Source organism: Cervus elaphus, chromosome 16 (genome assembly GCF_910594005.1).
Source record: "Cervus elaphus chromosome 16, mCerEla1.1, whole genome shotgun sequence".
NCBI lineage: Eukaryota > Metazoa > Chordata > Mammalia > Artiodactyla > Cervidae > Cervus > Cervus elaphus.
This window is the reverse complement of record NC_057830.1, coordinates 40450577-40471186: the sequence shown is the minus strand read 5'-3', so window position 1 is coordinate 40471186 and position 20610 is coordinate 40450577. Positions and strand designations below refer to the sequence as shown.

Sequence of the window (20610 nt, the reverse complement as noted above, 5' to 3'; positions counted from 1 at the left end):
CATCAGGTGAAAACTTGAAATAGTCTTCTCTGGACCTGGGCAGTCCCTCAGCATTGACATTCAGTTACCTCTGTTCTGTCCGCAGCCTGCCGGTCACATTTCCCACCACCCAGATCAATACCCCCATGCCCCTCAGAGCAGGACCAAACACTAGCATTAGTGCAGGCATCTTAGACCCCACAGCACCCACGCATTCAGGGGGAGTCCTGTCTGCAGCCTGCTGAGGAGCCCTGTGCAGGGGCTGTGGGCCCCAGGGACAAGGCAAGGTCCTTTGTTTCCTCGGGGCAGTTCTGGCCACAGGAACCTGAGGCAGACAGCGATTCCTGTAAAGTCGTCAGGGTGAAAGAGTCTGGAAAGGCTGCAAGGCAGATGTGACAAAACTCCCAGTGGCAGGGAACAGGCGTGGACATGTCGGGAAAAGTCCACAGAGCCAGGATCACAGACAAGGACGAAGTCAAAGTAACGGGGTGTGTAATCTCCATTACACACTGTTTGAGAAGGGACAGGTAGACAAGCCTAGGACCAGGTCGGAGAACGCGGGCTCTTCTCCCTCTGGGCCCGGATCGGCCCTGCCAGGCCCTGACCCTGATCCTTCCCTCCATTCAGCCCACGGTACTTCTCGGTCGGACATCCCTGGGCTGCAGCTGACTCCGGCGTGCACACCGCTCGAGGAGGCTGGTGCCCTCCGTCCCCGCTGCCCCTTTCGGCCGGGCAGCGTTCGCTGTCGAGGTCCCCGCAGGTTGATGGCAGGCACAGTCCTGAGGAATCTTAGCGGTCGTCCGTGGAACTTGGAAAGCCGGACTGTGATGGCCAGACGTCGGAGCTTTTCGGTATACCCTTGCTCCCGCGCACTGTACCCACGCTTTTGGAGGAAGCAGGCGGCGGTGGCCCCGCCTTGTCTTCCTCAGGGTGTTGCTCAATCAGTGCAGGGAAAGTAAGAAGCTCCTTCTTCATCTCACCCGCGAGTTCAGCGCAGCCTGAGTGCGTGCTCAGTCGCTCGGTCGTGTTCGACTCTTTGCTGACCCCACGCACTGCAGCCCACCAGGCTTCTCTGTCCATGGGCTTTCCTAGACAAGAATACTGGAGTGGGTTGCCGTTTCCTCCTCCAGGGGATCTCCCCGATCCAGGGATGGAACCCTCCTCTCCTGCATCTCTTACATTGGCAAGAGGATTCTTTACCACGGAGCCACCTGGGAAGTCCGATGCACGCAGAGTTGGCATTAAAGGTTCTTCCTGAACCGGATCCCTTCTCAGGGGCAACGACCCTCCTGAGCTATCACTGGCCCTCCGACTGGCCCGCCTTCGGCCGGCTCTCAGCTTCTGTTCCTCCCAAGCTCATTGACAGTATGGGTGCACAGGTAGCCCTGCCTCCAGAGTCACGTGGCAGCTCTGTCCCTGTGGAAAGTTGTTGAATCAGAGGTTTGCTCTTAGCATCTTAGTAGCCAGGTGCCTGCCTGGAGCAGATCCTCAGTGAACAGGTGGGTGGACAGAATGAAGGTCACAGAGATGGCCATCGGTGGGTCTGAATTCAAGTCACAAATAGGCTTCGGATCTCCTCCATCACTACTTGTGATGCGTTGCGGTAATGCCAGGGTCCACGTCTGACTTTCACATGCCGGACTTCAGACTATCTCCTCTCGACCCTACTGCTCTTGCAGCCAGGCAAGCTAGAGGAATCCACTCCATTCAGCCTTTCTTGGAGATTTTTCTTCCCTGTAGATTCTTTAAAGCCTTTGGAAAACAGAACTGCTGGAGGCTAATTGGCATACAAAACCAAAAGGGCCAGGAGAAGGAGGCCCCCACGTGGGTCAGGCGGGTCCAGCTGTCCCTAAACATCCGCGCTCTGCTGGACTTAGGTTGTGGGGAGTGCAGTGTTGGGTGAGCGGCAAAAGGCTGGGTCCTACTTACAGGGCGACTGTGGGCTGCGGACTGAGCAGGGGAGCCGCCAGCCAGGAGTCTCCGGCCCCACCCTTTGTGTCAGTTTTGAGAGGCCGGTGTGGTAGTAATTAAAATTCCTTTTTCTTCCATGTGTTTATCCAGTTGTTCCAACTTCATTTATTGAAGACTTTCTTTTCTCATTGAATAATATTACTGCCTTTGTTGAAATTCAGTTGACCATGTACATGTTCCATTTCTGGACTCTATATTGTGTTCCATGGATCTATTCATTTTCTATCCTGTGCCAATACCACGTTGCCTTGATTGTGTGCGTATGTGTCAGCCCTGTTCCCCTCTTAGCGACCCCATGGACCGGAGTCTGCCAGACTCCTCTGTCTGTGGATTTCCCAGGCAAGAATACCGGCGTGGGTTGCCATTTCCTCCTCTAGCAGATTTTCCGACCCAGGCAGATTCTTCACCACTGAGCCACCTGGGAAGCTTGTTGTCTTGATTACTGTACGTTTATAGTGACTGTGGAAATCAGGTAGTTTAAGTCCTCCAATTGTTCTTTTTTCCCTCCTTTGTTGGTGTTTCCATATAAGTTTTATATAAATTAAAAATATTTAATTTAAAAAGTCCTGCTGGGATTTTAATCGCTATTGCATGGAAAGTGATGATTGACAAGAATTGACATTTTAACAATACTGAGTCTGCAATCAATGAGATGGTTTTATTTTAGACCTTTCTTACCTAATTAATCTTGACAACATTTTGTAAGCTTTCTGTGTACAGATTGTATACATCTTTTGTAAATGCATTTCCAAATGGTTTTGATGCTACTTTCAGTGGAATGGTTGAGATTATTGGTTTTTATTTTCAACCCATGTGTCCCAGAGAGTGGGACATGACTGACTGAGCATGTTTTAGACAACTTATAATTTCAGCTTGCTTTTTTCCAGGTGGAGAATCTCAGCCTTATAATTGACATGTTTATTCTAGTTACATCCATTGTTGTATATGGCTTGCCACAATTTCTTCATTTTGCCTTTGTTTTTTAAAAATATTTTCACTGGGTATAAATGAGCAATGAGTCAACAGGTTTCTTTTACCACTTTAATTCTTAGCTCCATTGTTTAAGTCCGTTGTCATTCATTGGTCTTTTGAATGCAAAAATAAAATTTTTATGCACAAAATTTTCTCTTTGTTACTATGATGTGTCCAGGTGGTGTTTTCTTTATATTTATGTTTCCTTGGGGTTTTCTAAGCTTTTTGAAATTGTAAGTTGGTGTTTTGCACTACATTTCAGAAAATTACAGCCATTTTTTCCCCTCATTTTTTCAGTTATTTCTTTTCAGTCTTCAATTCCAAATATATTCCATGGTGTTGTCCCGAAGGTCACCAAGACTGTTCCCTGTTTTCTTTCCGTTGTTTTAACCTCTGCTCTTCAGATCGATCAAATCTCTCTTCAGTTTCACTCATTATTTCTTCTGCAGTGTTCAAACTCTGTTAGTGACATTCAAGTGAATTTTTAATTTCAGATAATGGAATTTTCTGTTCTAAAATTTCCTTTTGGTTCTTGTTTTATAGTTATCACTTCTATGCTGAGATATCCTAGCTTCTGTTCATTTTATTAGTTTTCTACAGATCAAACATATATTTTAAAGCTCCCAAAAGAGATTCTATTGGGAATTAGAGGTAAGGACCAGTAAAAATTTATAAATTTTACCTGGAAGGAAGAGATATGTAATGAGAAGTATTGATAACAGAAAATGTTACAATCCCTCTGTCCATGGGATTCTCCAAACAAAAATACTGGAGTGGGTTGCCATGTCCTTCTGGAGCGGATCTTCCCAACCCAGGGATTGAACCTGAGTCTTCTGCATTGCAGGCAGATTCTTTACTGTCTGAACCACCAGGAAAGTCGACACAGAAGGTATTATACCTTATTTACGAAGAAGTCTAAAGGGAAACCCAAAGACAATAGAGAATAGATAAACGAGCACAATAAGGGAATTTTAGTCTCTGACAGCAACCGCTTCGGTAAACCCTTTCTCCTAGCCAGACAAAAATAAAACCTCACCCTAAAGACCTAGTTAGCTCAGTTCCTTTCACAGGTACATCATGTCTAAGTTTAAGCAAAAAATTATATGGCACACTAAAAGACCAAAAACAAAAACACTCATTGTGTTTTAAGAGATAGAGCCAGCACCAGAATGAAACACAGACATGGTGGAGATGTTGGTATGATCACATCGGGAATTTAAAACAACTAGGAATAATATGCTAATGATTCTAATAGAAAAGTGGGCAACATGCAAGAACAGATAGGAAATGGAAGCAGGGAGATGAGTAACAAAAAACCCCACAATGTAACAGAAATAAAAGATGCTTTTCATGTGCAGGTCAGCGGGACGTGCCGGCAGGGACGGAGCTCGGAGACCCGAATGCTGCTAGCCCCATTCGCGGAACGGGAAGTGGGGCGGGGCCCCTTAGAGCGCGGCGGGCGCGGCGGTGGCTTGGCTGTGTGGAGCCGGGCCAGACCGACCCCGGGCGTCGTTGAGCGAGCTCGACAGCCGCCGGAGGGAGGAACGGGCGGGTTCCTCAGCTGCGGTCCCCGGGGCGCCTCTAGGTCCAGAAACGGAAAGAACGTGGCGGTTTCGTCGCATTTCCGCTCGCGGTTTCGCGCGCGGGGGGAGCGCGGGCGAGGCTTCCCCGGACTGGGGGCGGAGGTCAGAGAAGGGGCTGGGCGGGCCGGGGGCTGAGAGAAGGGCCCGGGCTTGAGGAAGCGGGCCGGGATTGAGGGACGGGGGCCCAGGGCTGGGGGAAAGGGACCGGGGGTGCTGAGGGGAAGGGGCCGGGCCTGAGGGAAGGGCCCCAGGGACTGAGGGAAGTGGAGGAGCCGGGGGCTGAGAGAAGAGTAGGGGACCGCGAGCTGGGGGTAGGGGAAGGAGCCGGGGGCTGAGGGAAGGGAAGGAGCCCGGGGCTGAGAGAAGGGGACCGGGGGACTGAGGGAAGGGGACCGGGGGACTGAGGGACGGGGACCGCGGGACTGAGGGACGTGGATGGGCCGGGGACGAGGGGAAGCGGCCAGGCCTGAGGGAAGTCCTAGGGAGGGGAATGAGGTCGGAGAAGGGGAGCAGGCTGGGGGAAGGGGAAGGGGCAGAGCTTGAGGGGTCAGGTCGCGCGGTCCTGAGGGGGGCTGGGGAGGAGGGTCCGTGGTGTGAGGGGAGGATGCCCGGGATCTGGGAGGAAGGGGCCAGAGAGTTGAGGGGGGCGTCTAGCATAGGAGAGGGGCCCTCCAGGAGGGGTGCAGGACCTTGGGGTCGGGAGGAAGGGGTGGGGGAGAGGCCGGGCCCCAAGTGTTCGGGAAGGGGGCCAAGGGCCCAGAGGGTCCCGGGAAGAGCGGGGAGCCCCGGGGAGGCGTCCAGGACTGGAGGGTTAGGGGGAGGGGGCGGAGAGCCTACAGGGTCTAGGGAAAGAGAGGAGCCCTACCGGAAGAAGAGGGTCCCGGACTCGGGAGGTCAAGGGGCGGAGGGCCGAGGGGGAGGGGCCGGGGTCTCGCGAAGGCCGGGCAGGCGGCTCCCTCCCAGCTCCCGGGCCCGCACCGACGTGGAGATGTTGCAGCCAGGTCAGTCAGTGGAAAGGCAGCGATCGTCGCGGCGGCAGAGTGGAGCGGCTTTGGATTGGGAACAATCCCTCAGGGTGCGGGCTGGAGTCACCTGGAAGGGAGTCAGTCTCGTGGGAGCTTAGTGCCCCTGCAGAGGGTCTGGGGCGAGGGGGACAGGGCTTCCTCACCCTGGAATCTGTCCGCCTCTCGCCCCGGGGAGCGGGTGTGAGGAACGCACTTCCTGTTGGGCAGAGCTCCGAGGTGTCCCGGTTGAGCGCGCCCCGCTGGGCTCTGTGGCGACCTGGCCCCCGAGCTCGGTAGTGGCTAAACCCGCCAGGGCCGACCTCGTGATTTGCCCCGCCGCCCCGCTGGCTGGCGCTGGGCAGAGCCTGACTGCGGTTGAGGCAACAAGCTGATGCCTGAGGCTGGCCCGCGCCTCTCGTGTTGGAAAGTGTTCCCAGACGGGAGAGAGGAAGGGTGTGCAGGATTGTCCTTGATGCTCTGCTCTATACCCCCCTCAGTAACTGGTAGTGTGTCCCCCACGACCTTTTCTTTGATGCATTTGAGTGACAGATCTGTAAAAAACTTCACTTGCATGGGGTCATTGGTGAGTCAGGCCTTTGGTCCGTGCAGTGCAGCAGGCACTGGGTAAGCGCCTGGTTGAGAGAGAAAGTTGGGAGCCCTGGGGTCTGCCCTGTGTTGCAGTGGGCTGGGTCCTGGGGCCCTTGTCCATCAGAGGTCTTGTCTTTGACTGTGCAGGAGGCAGGGGTGTGGGGGGAGTCCTCTGGGTAATGGTGGTGTGGAGAGAGGGCCTGCGAGACCTGTTTCCTCTGCTACACTGGAGAGGGTGGGCAAGTGGACTGCTGGCTAACTCAGCGTTAGTGGTTTCATCACCTCAGAAACTTTATCATGTTCCCTCACACCCCAACACTAGGCAACACTATCTACTTTTTCTCGCTGTAGACTTACCAGATCTGGCCACTCATAGAAATGGGCCTGTATAATGTATGGTCTTCCGTGTCCGGCTTCTTCACTTAGCGTAAGATTTTTAAAGAGTTGTCCATGTTGTAGTAGGTGTCAGTACTTCACTCCTTTTATCTTCAGATATTAGTAACATTCCATTGAATGGATAGACCACCTGCTGCATGTCTATCACTTCACAAGGATAGTGGGTTATCTTCACTTTGGACTGTTAGGAGTGATGCTCTGTGAACAAGTTTTCTATATACCTAGGAATGGAGTTGCTGGGATATGTGGCACCTCTGTGTTTTAACCTTTGGAAGAACTGCCAGATTCTTTGATTTTCCATTTCCACCACCAGCATAAGAGCCTTCTGATTTCTGCACACCCTCACCAAACTTGTTTTCTGTTTTTTGGAATGTAGCTACCCTAGAACGGGTGGAGTGGTATCTCAAAAGTCGGCTTTGATTTGCATTCCCTTGATGGTTAATGATACTGTCTTTTCACAAGCTTATCATCCATTTATATGTCTTTGGAGAAATGTCTGTTCAGATCCTTTCCCCATTTAAAAATGTGGTTAACTGTCCCTTTTATTATTGACTTGTAAGAATTCTTTATATATTCTGGATAGATGATTTGAAAATAGTGTCTCTCATTCCATAAATAGTGTTCACTTTGATGGGTGTCTTTTGAAGCAAAAAATTGAAAATTTTGTCCAATTTGTTTTTTTCTGTTTTCACTTGTGCTTTTGGTGTCACGTCTAAGGTCTGTTGTTGAATTCAAGGTGATGAAAATCTATGCTTATGTTTTTTTTTCTAAGAATTTAATAGTTTTAGTTCAGACACTTAGCTTTTTGATCCATTTTTTCCAGTTAATTTTTGTGTGTGGTGTGAGGTAGGGTTCTAGAGGCATTATCTTCGGATTAAAAAAAAAAAAAACAAAATAAAACAGGCTTTTAATTTTTTAAAGAGTTGTTTTCATGATTTTTTTAATTAAAAATATTGAGAGGGAATAGATTATTATAGATTTGGGCCTATCACTAGCTACCCTTGCAAGATTTTCATAGATGCTGGATGATAACTGCAGTACCCAGAATGTACTAAGCAACCTACACAAGTTAAGATTTCTAAAGGCAGAGTTGAGGAAGGCCAGCAGAGCATCTTCTGTCTGGTTGCTAATGCACGCCAGGCCACACGTCAGCACATACGGTGTATGCCTGTGACGAGTCTGGTCCTGGGGAACAAGGGGATTCTAGGCATCTGTAATGTCTAGCAGTGCGGTGTCTAGTCAGGGCTATCCTGTCGTCTTAGGGAAGAGGTGCTGAGCTGGTGGCTCGGAAAATTGGAGTGTTGGTCTTATGAAGTAACCGTACCTGTTCATTAGAGACGCAGCTTGCTTCTCCTTTGCTCCCCGAGTCACCATTCTTCCCGTTCCGATAGCAGTCACTGCTCTGAGTTCTAGCCCAGTCATGTCACCATCCCTTTGGGGAGTGCTTCTCATATATACATCTATATGAAAGTGTGAGAATGCTAGTCACTCAGTCATGTGCGACTCTGTGACCCCATGGACTATAGCCTGCCAGGCTCCTCTATCCATGGAAATTTGCCTGCAAAAATATTGGAGTGGGTTGCCATTCATTTTTCTGGGAACTCTTCCCCATCTAGGGATTGAACCTGGGTCTCCTGCATTTCAGGCAGCTTCTTTACTGTCTGAGCCACCGGGGAAGCCATATATATATATGTATATGTATATGTATATATATATATATATATACACATACATACACACATATACACACACACCCAGAGTAATAGAACTGTATCGCAGAATAAATTAGGATGAACCAGAAATGGAAAGCTCTCAGGATTTTAGCAAACAAATATGTACACTAGCCATTGAAGCAATGATTTCTGTTTGCATTAAGAAGAAACTTCATACAGTTGTAAATCTTATGGAACTTCTTTATTTCCTGTAGTTTCTCACTGTGGCTGAAAGTTAGCTGAAGTCTTTGGTTAGGGAAATGCAAATTTCTTTATAAAACCTTGTTATGTTGGGGAGGATTTCAGAGGTATTCTAAAAGGATCTCAACCCACAAAGATTTGCCCAGGGTGCCTGTCAGCACATATCCTTCTGAACTTTTTAATCTTAATTGTTTTACAGACAGAAGCTCTCCCCAGTGGCTGGGAATTCCTCATTGGATTACTGAATTTTCAACAGACTTTTGTGAGTGTCTCACATCTGCACCTGGCGAAGAAAGGTTTGTGCACCGTGAGCGTGCTCATATGCTCCACTGGGCAGGCAGGGAAACCCCTTGGATAAGGAACGTGACGGGTGTTTTCACACTGGGTTTGCAGAGATAGGGACGATAACTTTCTGGGAGGAAATTTTCTTGTTTGAAAGATAAAGTCAATTTTGGTGTTGCCTGTGGTCTAGAAAGCAGAGGGGATTCCACAGGACTCTGGAGTGGAGGACTTGGGCCACCTCCCCCTGGGCAGCCACCTGGCCCCTTCTTCCTGTTCCATGGGGGGTGGGGAGCCTGTGGCCATGACGCTGGGGCGAACTGGCCAGTGCTCACCTGCCCACGAGTGAGGCTGGCTTCCGGAGAGACGGGTGGAGATTGGGCCCGGCGACTTCTGTGCCGCCATCAAAGAGAAGCCACAGGCCAGGACGCGGCTTTCACCTTCGCCTTGGGTGGGGAGTGCATCTCCTGGAGACCCTGTCCTTCTGCATGACCGACCGTCCCCTCACTGGCTGAGGAGACCACTAGGCAACCGGAGTCCTGTGGGTGGGCAGCCCCTTCTCAGGCCAGTGTGGTACCACGGGCAGTCTTGACTTGGGGAGGCAGAGGCTTAGGGCAGAGCCTTTGGCTTTCGGGGAACTGTGTCTCCATCTGTGAACAGGCACGCTGGTTATGCCTGCCGGTGCTGAGCCGGTCTGTCGGTTCCCAAAGGTTGTGTCCAAAGCAGTTTGTGTCTGGGCGCTTCCTGCCTTGCTTCACCTAGTCAGAGGGGAGCAAGGGTCCCGGTGGGACAGTGTCCAGGGGACTGCATTGATCCTGCCCACCTGGTGGCACATGCTTCCCTGCCCAAGTGACGTGGCAGGAGTCCAGTCTGGGAATCAGAGCTGTTCCCCTCGATCCATCCCTGCCACCACCTTGGACTTGTGAACTAGCAGTGCTGGGGGCGCAGGTGGACCTGCCTGGTGGAGTCTCAGGCCTGGGAAGGGCTCCCGTCCTGTTTGGATCCACACAGAGCACAGAGCATGTGGCCCCACCAAGTGAGACTGGCGGTGTCCTCAGCTCAGACACCAGGGTTGGGGCTTCTGGTTGCGTGCAAACAGCCTTCAGTTTCTTCCTGGCCTGTGTGCAGTTTTAGGAGTACTTCTGGGGAGAATGAAACCATTCTTCTCGTCACTTTCTTTTGAAGTTCTGAAAGGCTAGATTTTGCCTTTGCAGTTATGCAAAGAGCAGCGTGGTCCGGCTGCGAGGCTGTGTCATTGTTCTCTGAGCTGATAAATTCCAGAGTTTCAGGGGTCTGCTGAGGAGGCTGGGCGGCCTGCCTCAGGGCTCCCCGGCACAGAAGTTGGCATTCTCTGTGTTCTGCGTTTCCCCAAGTAGATGGCAAAGCAGCCCTTGAATGATTTATTGACTTGTCAGAGTCTAAGTTAAGAAAATCATTGTAGGGTTTCCAGTAATTATTTTTAAGTCAAAATGGTGCTGTAAAACAAAATTGTGATAAAATACAGCAGACTTTATCATTGGTGACAGCGCATTCCCAGTGTTGGACAACACTGTTGTCAAGAGACTTAGTCGGAGAGGTTCCCATTGAGTGAAGTAGCACACGGGACTTATTTTATTTTCCAGAAAATGTTCTCATTTGAGTTGTACCTAGGAGTATTTCTTCTGTGTTTTTGCCATGTGACTGCTCTCATGTTAGGTTTATTTTGATGCTTCTGGTGTCACTCATGCATGGGGATTATGAGTGACCTTTTTTTATTTTAATATTTGTGGCATGTAGGAATCTAGTGCCCTGACCAGGGATTGAATCTGGGCCCGCAGCATTGGGAGCAAGGAGTCTTAGCTGCTGGACCCCCAGGGATGTCCCATGAGTGGACCTCTTGAGCACATAGCTCCCTGCCCTCCCTGTGCTGTCCAGGGTTTTGGGGTCCCGGGCAGAGCATCTGTGTGGGTCTCTGGGCAGGGCTCTCCTGGCATCTGTGACCCTCAGCGCTGCTCTTCCAGATGTGGAAAGCCTCGGCAGGCCACACTGTGTCCATCAACCGGGACGACGGGGGAGCCGACAACTGGGAGTACCGACCCTGATTTCGTGGTAGGAGCCGCCAGTCTGCCCACCTTTCCCGTCTCCTCAAGTGGATCCTCCCAGGTTTTTGGGTGGATGGGTGGGTGGGGGGCTGTTTTACAATCCAGGGTGTGGGGTGTACTCCTTCTTTCTTTTCCTTTTCAGAATGACGTAAGTGAAAAAGAGCAGAGATGGGGGGCCAAGGCCGTGCCAGGATCTGGGCACCAGGAGCACATCACGTAAGAGACTTTCTCGATCTTTGTGTGACAGTGACATTCTAAAATGTGAAGGGGTGAGGTGGGGCACGCTCCCCGCTGGGTAGCGCGAGTGCCCTGCTTCTGTGGGCTGGCCCTGCTTCTGCGTTGTCTGGTCCCTTGTTTACACAGTAGATAAAAATGAGGTCTGACATGTATATACGTAAGTGTTTGTGTACGTGCATGTGTAAAGATGTGCTCAGTGACTTTAAATCCTCATTGCCCGTGACTGCTGTACTTCTTACTCTCTAGTCTGCTTTTCAACCTTGTAGTTTTCATCCAGGAACACAGTCACTTAAGCTGTTCTCTCTGCGGAAGGGAGATTTCTAAAGCATGGGCTGTCTTTGAAGACCTGAGATCAAAAACACCCCCTCCTTAATGTGTATTATTTTGTTATAATGTGATTATTCTGTTGTTGTCAGTTGAATCCCATGAGCTGAATCCTGAACTTCATGTTCTCATGAAGGTCGAGATAGGAGACTGCACGAAGCAAGGATTGTCCCTGACTTGGCCCGTCTTAACTCGCCACCTCCAGGGTAGCTTGTTTTCTTGTTGGGAAGTGTAGATAGCCTTCTTCCCCAGCTCATCAGGGGCTTGGGAGGTGGCCAGTCCTGGTTGGTGTTCTAAGCCGTACATCTGGGATTGCCATCCGGATGTGGAGTGAGGTGGCCCTCAGCTGCCCTGGGTGACAGCTGCCTGGCCTGCCCGGTTCTGGCTGCATCTTGTGATCTGTCCCGCTCTTCCTAGTGCTTAAAGTGAAAATGACTTTTACATCTTAAGTTCTGTAAGCCTCTCACTTCACCTTTGAATGGAAAGCCAGGGTGCTTCATGTTGAGAGAAACCGTCTGAATATTCCACATCTCTTGGTTCCTGGCCTAGGGTCGTCCGGGTGCAATCCTGTTGGCTTTGTCTCCCATTTGCGTCTGGTGATGTTTACGGAGCTGGCTCTCCCACTTCATGTCTGGTGAACCCCGAGGAGCTGTCCTCCATGTGGTGGAATGCTGTCCACATCGTAGCCCCAGGTTCTGTAGGGGCTTGGAGATGCCTCATTGTGTGTGTTCAGACTTGCTTTTTTCCCCATTAACCTGCTTCTGACTCTGAAAACTGCTGGAGTTGGGGGCAGCTGGAGGTGCAGTAAAGTGAACACAAGGGAGGCTGGGCTGGGGAGCCACCGGGGAACGACACCTCACAGATTGCAGAGATAACGTCCTTGTCTGTCCTCCCAGAAAGCACAGACGCATGTCTTGGCTGGCTGTCTGACCGATTTGTTCGTCTTCCATCTCTTCCCTCCCAAGTATCCACAAGCTGTGGGAGAATGTGTTTCAAGAACACCAGACCCTCAGGGAGAAAGAGCTGGAAATGGGACCCAAAGCCTCGCGCAGCTACAGAGGGAAATTTGGCGTGGAGCAGGACAGGATGGACAAGGTAAGGGCCGACCCATGTGGTGTCAGTCCTGGCGTGCTTGACCTCGCCAGGGTCAGCAGGGTCATCTCTCAGCCCTCCCCTTCCATTGAAAAGTTGGGAATCCACTTGTTGAGGACGAGATTTGCCAGACGGAAGTCTCTCTCAATTGACCTTAGCCGAGAAGGGCTGTGGTTTCTGGAAGCTCTTCAGATTCTGAGTTGCTGGGGAGGGAGGTGTTTTGGGAAGCCTGCAGCTGGAGATCAGGTCCTACCAGAGGCCAGCTCTGTGACCAGGACAGAGGCCCACAGGCAGCCAGACTGCTGGAATGGGCGTCACGTGTAGTTCAGGCTGAAGCCTTAGTGGTTCCCATCTGCAGCCCAGAGCTGAGTTTCAGCACCTTGTTTCACGTCGAGGCTGGAAAGTCAGCCACCTAGCGTGCTGCTGTCCTTCGCACACTTGTTGACCTTCAGAGAGGACCCTGTCCTCCGGCGTCAAACCATGGCCCACCAGGGTGAGGACATGCAGGTCTCAGTAGGTGGGACTGAAGCTGTTAACAGTGCAGCATCCTTTGCTGGTACTCAGAGAGGGGGCTGGATCAGCTGGGGGCTGTGTCCGCCCTGCAGAGGGGACAATAGACTGGAGCAGGTGTGCTGCATCTGCAGTGAAGCGGGTGCGCGTTTCCCAGGCTGGGTAACTTGAGATGTCTGCCTTTACTCTGTGCTGAGGTGTAAGCTGGGGTCAGATTCCTCTGTAATTCCACCCCATCTGCCTTGTGTCTGGATCGCCCTCAGCCCAGAATGGCAGGGCTTGTCACACTGGTGAGCCAGCACCTGCTTGAGAGAGGGGCGCCTCTCATGACCGGAGCGTCATCCCTGCTTCCCGCAGTGCTCTGCCTGGTGCTGACTATCTCATAAATAGAGTTTCGTCAGTGTGAGAACAAGGCCAATCTGGGGGAGAAAGCTGTTATCATAAGAAAGTTGGGCGAATCGCTAAGCTTTCACTCTGGCCATATTTTTGGAACAGTTCTCCCTGACTTCTTGGTGATGAAGAGTCACGCTGGCGGATCCTTTGGGCATGCTGCTGCCTCCATGTTACCTTGCTGATGTTTTCTGGGTGAGACCCCTGAAGCTGCAGATGGGTAGTCTCTGCCACAGGTGTTTGGAGGCCACGGTGCTCCTGATCGGCTATTGGCTGTGGTCATCGAATCCAGCCTGGGAGGGAGAGAAAGTAACAGCTCCAGACTGGAAAGTAAATCCTGCTTTGCTCCCCGGCTGTGGAAGAACGCGCGCCCTGAGCTGCCTGCAGAGTTATCAGAGGTGGTGGTGACCCTGTGGGGGTTGGACCCTAAACGCTGCTGCTGAAGTTCCGGATAAACAAGCAGGAGAGGAGTTGGTAGTGCGCTGGCAGGCCCCTCACTGTATTGAAGGAGGGGGCCAAGGTGGGGGTGATTCCCTGGGGAGGAGCTAGGCTGGACGAGCCGCCTCCTCTCCCAGCATTGGGTCATGCGTCAGTCATCTGTCCTGCATCCTCAGTGTCCATAAAGAGGACCGTGACCACTCTCCATTCTGCCGAGGGCGCCTGCTGCCTTACTCTGAGGGTCATGCCTGGGCGACTGGAGCAGTACGGGGCTGCTCAGTGTTCAGGATGTAAATATTTTTAGCTTCCCGGCCACCACAGGGTCTCTGGTGGCTCCTGAAGTACCTGTATTGTCTTGACACGAAGTTAGATATAGATTTTCTGTAAATGAACAATGTTCAGAAACACCTGTATGTTCTTTGTATGTTATTTACAAAGAACCTCAGTGCTGGATGTGGGCCATGGGCCATGGCTTGCTGACCACACAGCGGGAGCTCGGGGTGGACTGCTCGGTGTGCATGTGGCCTTGAGAGGTCACCAGACCTGCTTCCCTGACGGGGGTGGCGGGACGGTGGCAGGCCCCACTGCACACCTGGGCGGGCTGGGTATGTGGCAGGTGTTGACACTGAACGTGCGGTGTGCCTGAAGCATGCCATCTGTATTGCAGTTTGTGCCCTGATTTCTGGGCCACGTGCTTTGACAGTGTCCCACCTGAAAAGGGTGATCACTGCCAGCAGTCTTCTTGGAAGTGGGCTTAGGAGTCGCTGGCAGGCTGCTGGCTCTGTGGTTCTGGTTGGGGCTGGCTTCCTGGTTCTTCACACCCAGGCACCTCAGAAGGCCCCCTGTGGCTGGGGTTCTTGGGAGACTTCTTGGGAGCCTGGTGTGGAGAGGGTTCAAACACCTGACTGGGGGGCCCTGGTGTTGTGATGCCCCATGGAGTTACCTCCCTCTGGGCCGGCTTCCACGTTGAGTGATTTTGTTTGCGTCACCCATGCCGCCCAGAAGTGCAGGCTGCCTCAGGGTCGGGGGGCGGGTCCAGTGTGGCCATGCTGGTGGGTGTCTGATGCTTCACTTTTGCCCCTGTTTCAGTCAGCTGTTGGCCATGAGTATCAGTCAAAGCTCTCCAAGTGCTGCTTGCAGGTTGACTCCATCTGGGGGTTTGGAGGCAAGTTTGGTGTCCAGTTGGCCAGAGTGGACCAGGTGAGTGAAGCGTTGTGAGTAGACAAGAATCGGGGTAGTGGTTTCCCCTTGGGGGTCAGGAAGGGAGCTCCTGGGTGCTGGCCACATGCAAGTGCTTCATTACCAAAAATGTGTCATGTGTGCCTGTCTCTGGCACATATGTGAAGCTCCCATGAGATGGTTTTAAAACATCAGGAGAGGACAGTGCTGGAATCCACCCCTGCTTCAAACTACCTCGGCTTTCTCACTGACCATGTAATCCCACCATGGAATTATCCATGACATGGCTTCTGTCTACACGGGGTATCCTGTGTTGAGCTTGCCGCCAACCCTACACAAGGGTGAGAGATGAACAACAGGGCGGTTAGGACAGATGTCAGGCAGCTACTGAGGTCTTCTCCTGCAGAGGTCTGTAGAAGAGCCTTGGTCAGAGACCTGCTTCTCAGGTACAACACCAGTCTCAGAAACCCAAACTCACTCTTTATCAAGCAAAGGGTTGGCATACGTTTTAAGTAGGGTATCCAGTAAATGAAGAGGTGTGTGCTAGTGGGATCTTAGAGTGGAGAAAACTGTGCCAGAACCTTGAGTCCATGAAAGAGAACAAGTTGACATGGATGAACTCACCACTCAGAGCCACCATAAGAAGTATATTAGTTAGCTTGCGCTGTGGAACAAACAACCTCAGCACCTAGTGGCTTAAAATAATGTGTATTTATTATCTCAGGTTCTTTCAGTGGGGTCAGAAATTCAGAAATGGCTTAGCTGTGCAATTCTGGCTTGGGAGTCCCTTGTGAGGTTATCGTCAAGATGTCATGTAGGGCTTCAGGTATCTGAAGGTTGTTCTGGGACTGGAAGATCAGCCTGCAAGATAGCACACTCACAGGGCTGTTGGCGGAGCCTCAGCTCCTCACCACATGGACCTCTCCTCAGGCTGCTTGAATGTCCTCACAGCATGGCAGCTGGCTTCACCCAGGGCAGGAAGTGCGAGAGAGAGTGAGGAAGAGTCTGAAATGCCTCTGATGGCCCACTTTTCAGTAGTTACATGCTGTCATTGCTGCCTTATTCTATTCACTAGAAGCGAGTCCCTAAGCTTGGTCCATACTTAAGGAGTGGGAGATTGGGTTCCCTTCTGAGCAGAGGAATACCCCAGAACTTGAGGACATAACTTAAAACCACCACAACAAAACTCCAGGGACAGCAGTATTCTGGGAGCTTCTTTCGGCTTAGACTTTATGACCAACTATGGGATGGTACCAACTGTTGCTAGCCCTCTCCCCCCTCCCCAGTCAGAAAGTGGCCTCAGCTTTCTACAGTGTCTACAGGGCCTAAGACTTCCGGGTGTCTGCCACCGTGTCCTCACTCTGGAGATCACACTCATTCTCTTCTAAGCATCTCACACCTGGAACCCGGCATCCTGGGCAACGCAGGGACCATACCCCATCCTCTCCCACAAGTCAACTCCAGCACCAGTTTTTAAATATTTACTTGGCCACGCTGAGTCTTAGCTGCATCGTGCTGGATCTTTTAGTCACAGCAAGTGGGAGCTTTAGTCGTGGCACGTGGGATCTAATTCCCCAAGGAGGGATCAAACCCAGGCCCTCTGCATTGGGAGCATGGGGTCTAAGCCACTGGAGCATCAGGGAAATCCCAGTAGCATCATTTGTTGAAGCAATAAGACAAAATGAGGCTTTGATTTTATAAAGTCTCAGCCAATTCTGATAAAGAGTGCCTGGTCACATTTGCTGAGTTTTTGGCAACTCGGCCGCATGTCAAAAAATTGGGCCCAATCACACGTACAGGCTCATTCTATGATTTCCAGGACACAACAGTAAACATCAGTTCATGTTCAACAGGCCAAAAGAGAACAGCCTTTCTGTGGTTATCTACTGTTGCACAGTGAACCGCCCAGAACTTAGTGGCTGCAAACAGCCACCCATTATCTCTCATCAGGCTGTGGGTCGGGGGCTGACTGGGGCTAGATGTGTGGTCGATCTCCAGTGGGGACAGTCCTGCATCCACAGTCAGCTGGTGGGTCAGCTGAGCTTGGCTGCTCAAGGGTAGCCGTGGTTCATGATGGACAAGCTGGCTGCTGGCAGGGATGATGATGGGAGTCCTGTCCTCCAGCAGGCTGGCCTGGGATTGTTCACAGGGAAGTGGCCAGAGAGCAGTGCTCTCAAGGCCCTGTGAGGCTTGTCACTTTGCCTCTTTCTGTTGGCCAAGCCAAGTCACAAGGCCAGCCCAGAAGCTGCAGAAATACGCTGTGTCTCTTGACGGGAAATGTTGCAAAGTAGCGTGGCAAAGGGGGCAGCTACAGGCCAGGGCAGGAGAATCATGGCCTCCTACATTCCACTCCACGTGTGGTCTTCTTGACTTGATGCTGAAGAAGAGACTGGATAGAACTCAACATCTTCCCACTGTTGTTATTGTTGTTCCATTGCTAAGTCGTTCTTACTCTTTGCAACCCCATGAACTGCAGCACCCCAGGCTTCCCTGTTCTTCACTATCTCCTAGAGTTTGCTCAAACTCATGTCCATTGAGTCTGTGATGCTAGCTGACCATCTCATCCTCTGTTGCCCACTTCATTTGGATAGAACTGAACATCTTCCCACTAAAAAACTCTTTAAAAACCAAAAAGGACAGCTTTGAAACAGAGTTGGAAACATCTATTTCAAGCCAAGGGCCAAAATCACACTGAATAGTGATGTGTCACAAGTGGTCTCAAAGTCAGGGACAAGTCAAGGATGCTGTGATCACCTCTGTTAATTATCAATGCTCTGAAAGTTCTAGAATGTGCTATTGAACAAGAAAATTCAATAATAATTGTGATAGCTGAAAGAGGGAAATAAATTAGCCAGTGATTGAAGATGATATAATGGCCTACCTGAAAAACACAAAAGTATCAGCTGAAACATGGTAATAATAGAACAGAACAGCTCTGTCAGGGAGTCAGATGCTAACAACTCTCCAGAGTTATTTTTGGCAAAAGAATCAGTGTAATTCCTGGAAATTGCAGTGGAGAAAGGATGCAATCAGAAAGAGCAAGGTTGTGGGGGGAATAGAAATACCCTATGATTAAACTTAAGAGGAATAAGATACCAATCTGCACAAAAATGTAAAGTTCTGAGGAACGAAGGATGGAAGGAAGGGATCGGGGGAGGGAGGAAGGAAGTTTGTAAAGATGGATGGATGGATGGATAAATGAACAGATGGATGATGGATGGATAAATGAACAGATGGATGGATGGATTAATGAGTGGATGGGTGGATGGATGGATGGGTGGTTAGATAGGTGGATGGATGGATGGGTGGTTGGATAGATGCATGGACAGATGGGTGGTTGGATAGATGGATAGATTGATAGACAGATGGATGATGGATGGATGGGTGGATGAATGGATTAGTGAGTAGATAATAGTAGATGGATGGACAGATGACTGGCTGACTGGATGGATGGGTGGATGGATGGATGAATGAATTAGTGAGTGGATGGATGGATGGATTACTGAGTAGATGGATGGATGAACAGATGCCTGGCTGGCTGGCTGGATGGGTGGATGAACAGAGGATGGAATGAATAAAGCACGTGTTTACACTCCAATTCTAGAAACATATTCTAGGAAATTAAGTAGGAGCTGGGCGATGATTGTTTTCTCCAGAACAGTGACAAGTGTTTGGAAACGGCCTCAGTGCTATCAGTGAGTGGTGAGGTGCAATCTGTGGATACCCCACAAGGAACAGCCCTCCCCCTCCTTCCTGCCACCTTCAGCAGCCGCCGCCCCAGGACTGACTCGTCTGTGTGTGTGTTTCCAGTTTACCCGCACTAATGCTACAGGTGATTATACAGTGTCCAGAATACGACAAAGACGACATTTTGAACTCGATGCGATCTTTAATCTGTTTAAAGTTGTTGTATGGCCCCTAAGGTATTTTATTACAGACTTTTTAATTAGTGAAAAATTCATGAATACCATAGAGAAAATGTTTTAAAATTTAATGTTTCTTCTATTTATGTAAACTTATGAATTCATTTATATACTTTTTCTTGTATAGCCAGGCTATAAATATCCTTTCAGATCAATTCATGTTCTGATATCTGATTTTAGTCTTTCAAATGAATGTACTGTAATGCTTGTCTGTATAAATCCTATGAACAAATATAGGGCTTTTGTAAATGATGCATTTATTGTAATTATTCTTGTTTAATTTTTAAATGATAAACCATGAGAGAAGGGGTTTTCCTGCAATTGTAAAATCATCATGACACGGTATGCATTATCCTTCCAGAATGTAACTGAGCTCTCCAACACTCACCCTGAAATGAGCGAACTTAATTTCAACCAATTGTTCTATTTTAACGACTGACCTAAACTGTACTTTTTCTAGCAAGAAATGCTTTCTCGCTGCAGAGTGAAGCGATTTAAAAGTACTGGGTGTTGAATGTGAGCTTCTAGTGAAGCTTGGGCTGAAAGCATGGCTAGAAGACGACTATGACAATCTCTCCCATGACCTGGTCTCTGAGGACCCGGGTCCCTCTCTCCACTGAGACTCTTCGGGGACCAGTCGCAATGCGCTGCACCCGCTGCAGAGCCGGTGCGCTGGACGGTGAAGGAGCCACGTCCGGACAGACAGACAGCGTAGAGCAGCTCTGACAAAGGCTTTAGTTTTCTTATGTAAAGCATCTTTTTATATCTGTAAACATGTTTAAAGAATGGACCTAGGCGTACATTTGTAGATTTTGATGACATAGCCATTTTGGATTGTATAAGCAGCAAATGTAACTTTTACTTTTCCAGGAGCACATTACAAAAGCCAGCAAGAGATGCGTTCAGATCACAGTGCGTTATTTATTATGCAGTGATGTCTCAGTAGACAGAGACGGCATGTCTCTTTACATGTGGGCTCCACCTTTAATTTACTTGTACAATTCATTGTTACCATTCTGTTTTTCTACTAATCTTTGGTGAACTTCCTGAATATGTGACAAAGTACGTACAGTCTACTTTTGAACTATTTTTATCACAGTATTATTTATTGCTTTCTTTCAATAAAGTACTGAAGGAAAATTTCCCACTGCCAATAGAGTGTGCCGAGGGTAAGCTGTACTCTGAGAACAGACCAGAGCTGGTAATGGGAGCCCGTGTCATCGGACATTGTTAAGAGAAACGGATGGATACAATGGAAAGGCTAGAAGGCCGAAGCATAGATGTCCCCAAAGGACGACCGACCTGGTATTCATACTCTTGGCTCTGGAGGCAAGAGGCTCCATCACTTCAGCACCTGCGGGGACAGGGCCCCTCTGCTGCGGAGGCGTGGGCAGCGGGCCGAGGATGGGAACAAAGTGTGGGTGTCAAGGCTCACCGTGGATCCCAGGGCGGGGTGGCCGAGGGCAACCCTGATGCGGACCCGAATGATGCACTAGGGAGTGTGCGTGTGCACGCCTGTGTGTGGGAGCTTTTTATGTTATTTTAGTCAACAGTCTTTATTATTCATATATCCATAGAAACAAGAATGTAGCAAGGGGAGGTGGGAGGGAGATTCAAGAGGGAGGAGACATACGTTCATCTATGGCTAATTCATATTGATGTATGGCAGAAATCAGATACTGCACAGCAATTATGCTTCAGAAAAAAAGAACACAGCAAGTTGGTCAGGAAATTATGAAAAAAAGCTTTCT

The 20610-nt window shown here is 50.0% G+C and overlaps 1 pseudogene; it reads left to right on the top strand.

Moving 5' to 3' along the window:
• Positions 1–4253: 4253 nt before the first annotated feature.
• Positions 4254–20003, top strand: LOC122710272 (annotated as a pseudogene).
• The last annotated feature ends 607 nt before the right edge of the window (positions 20004–20610 follow it).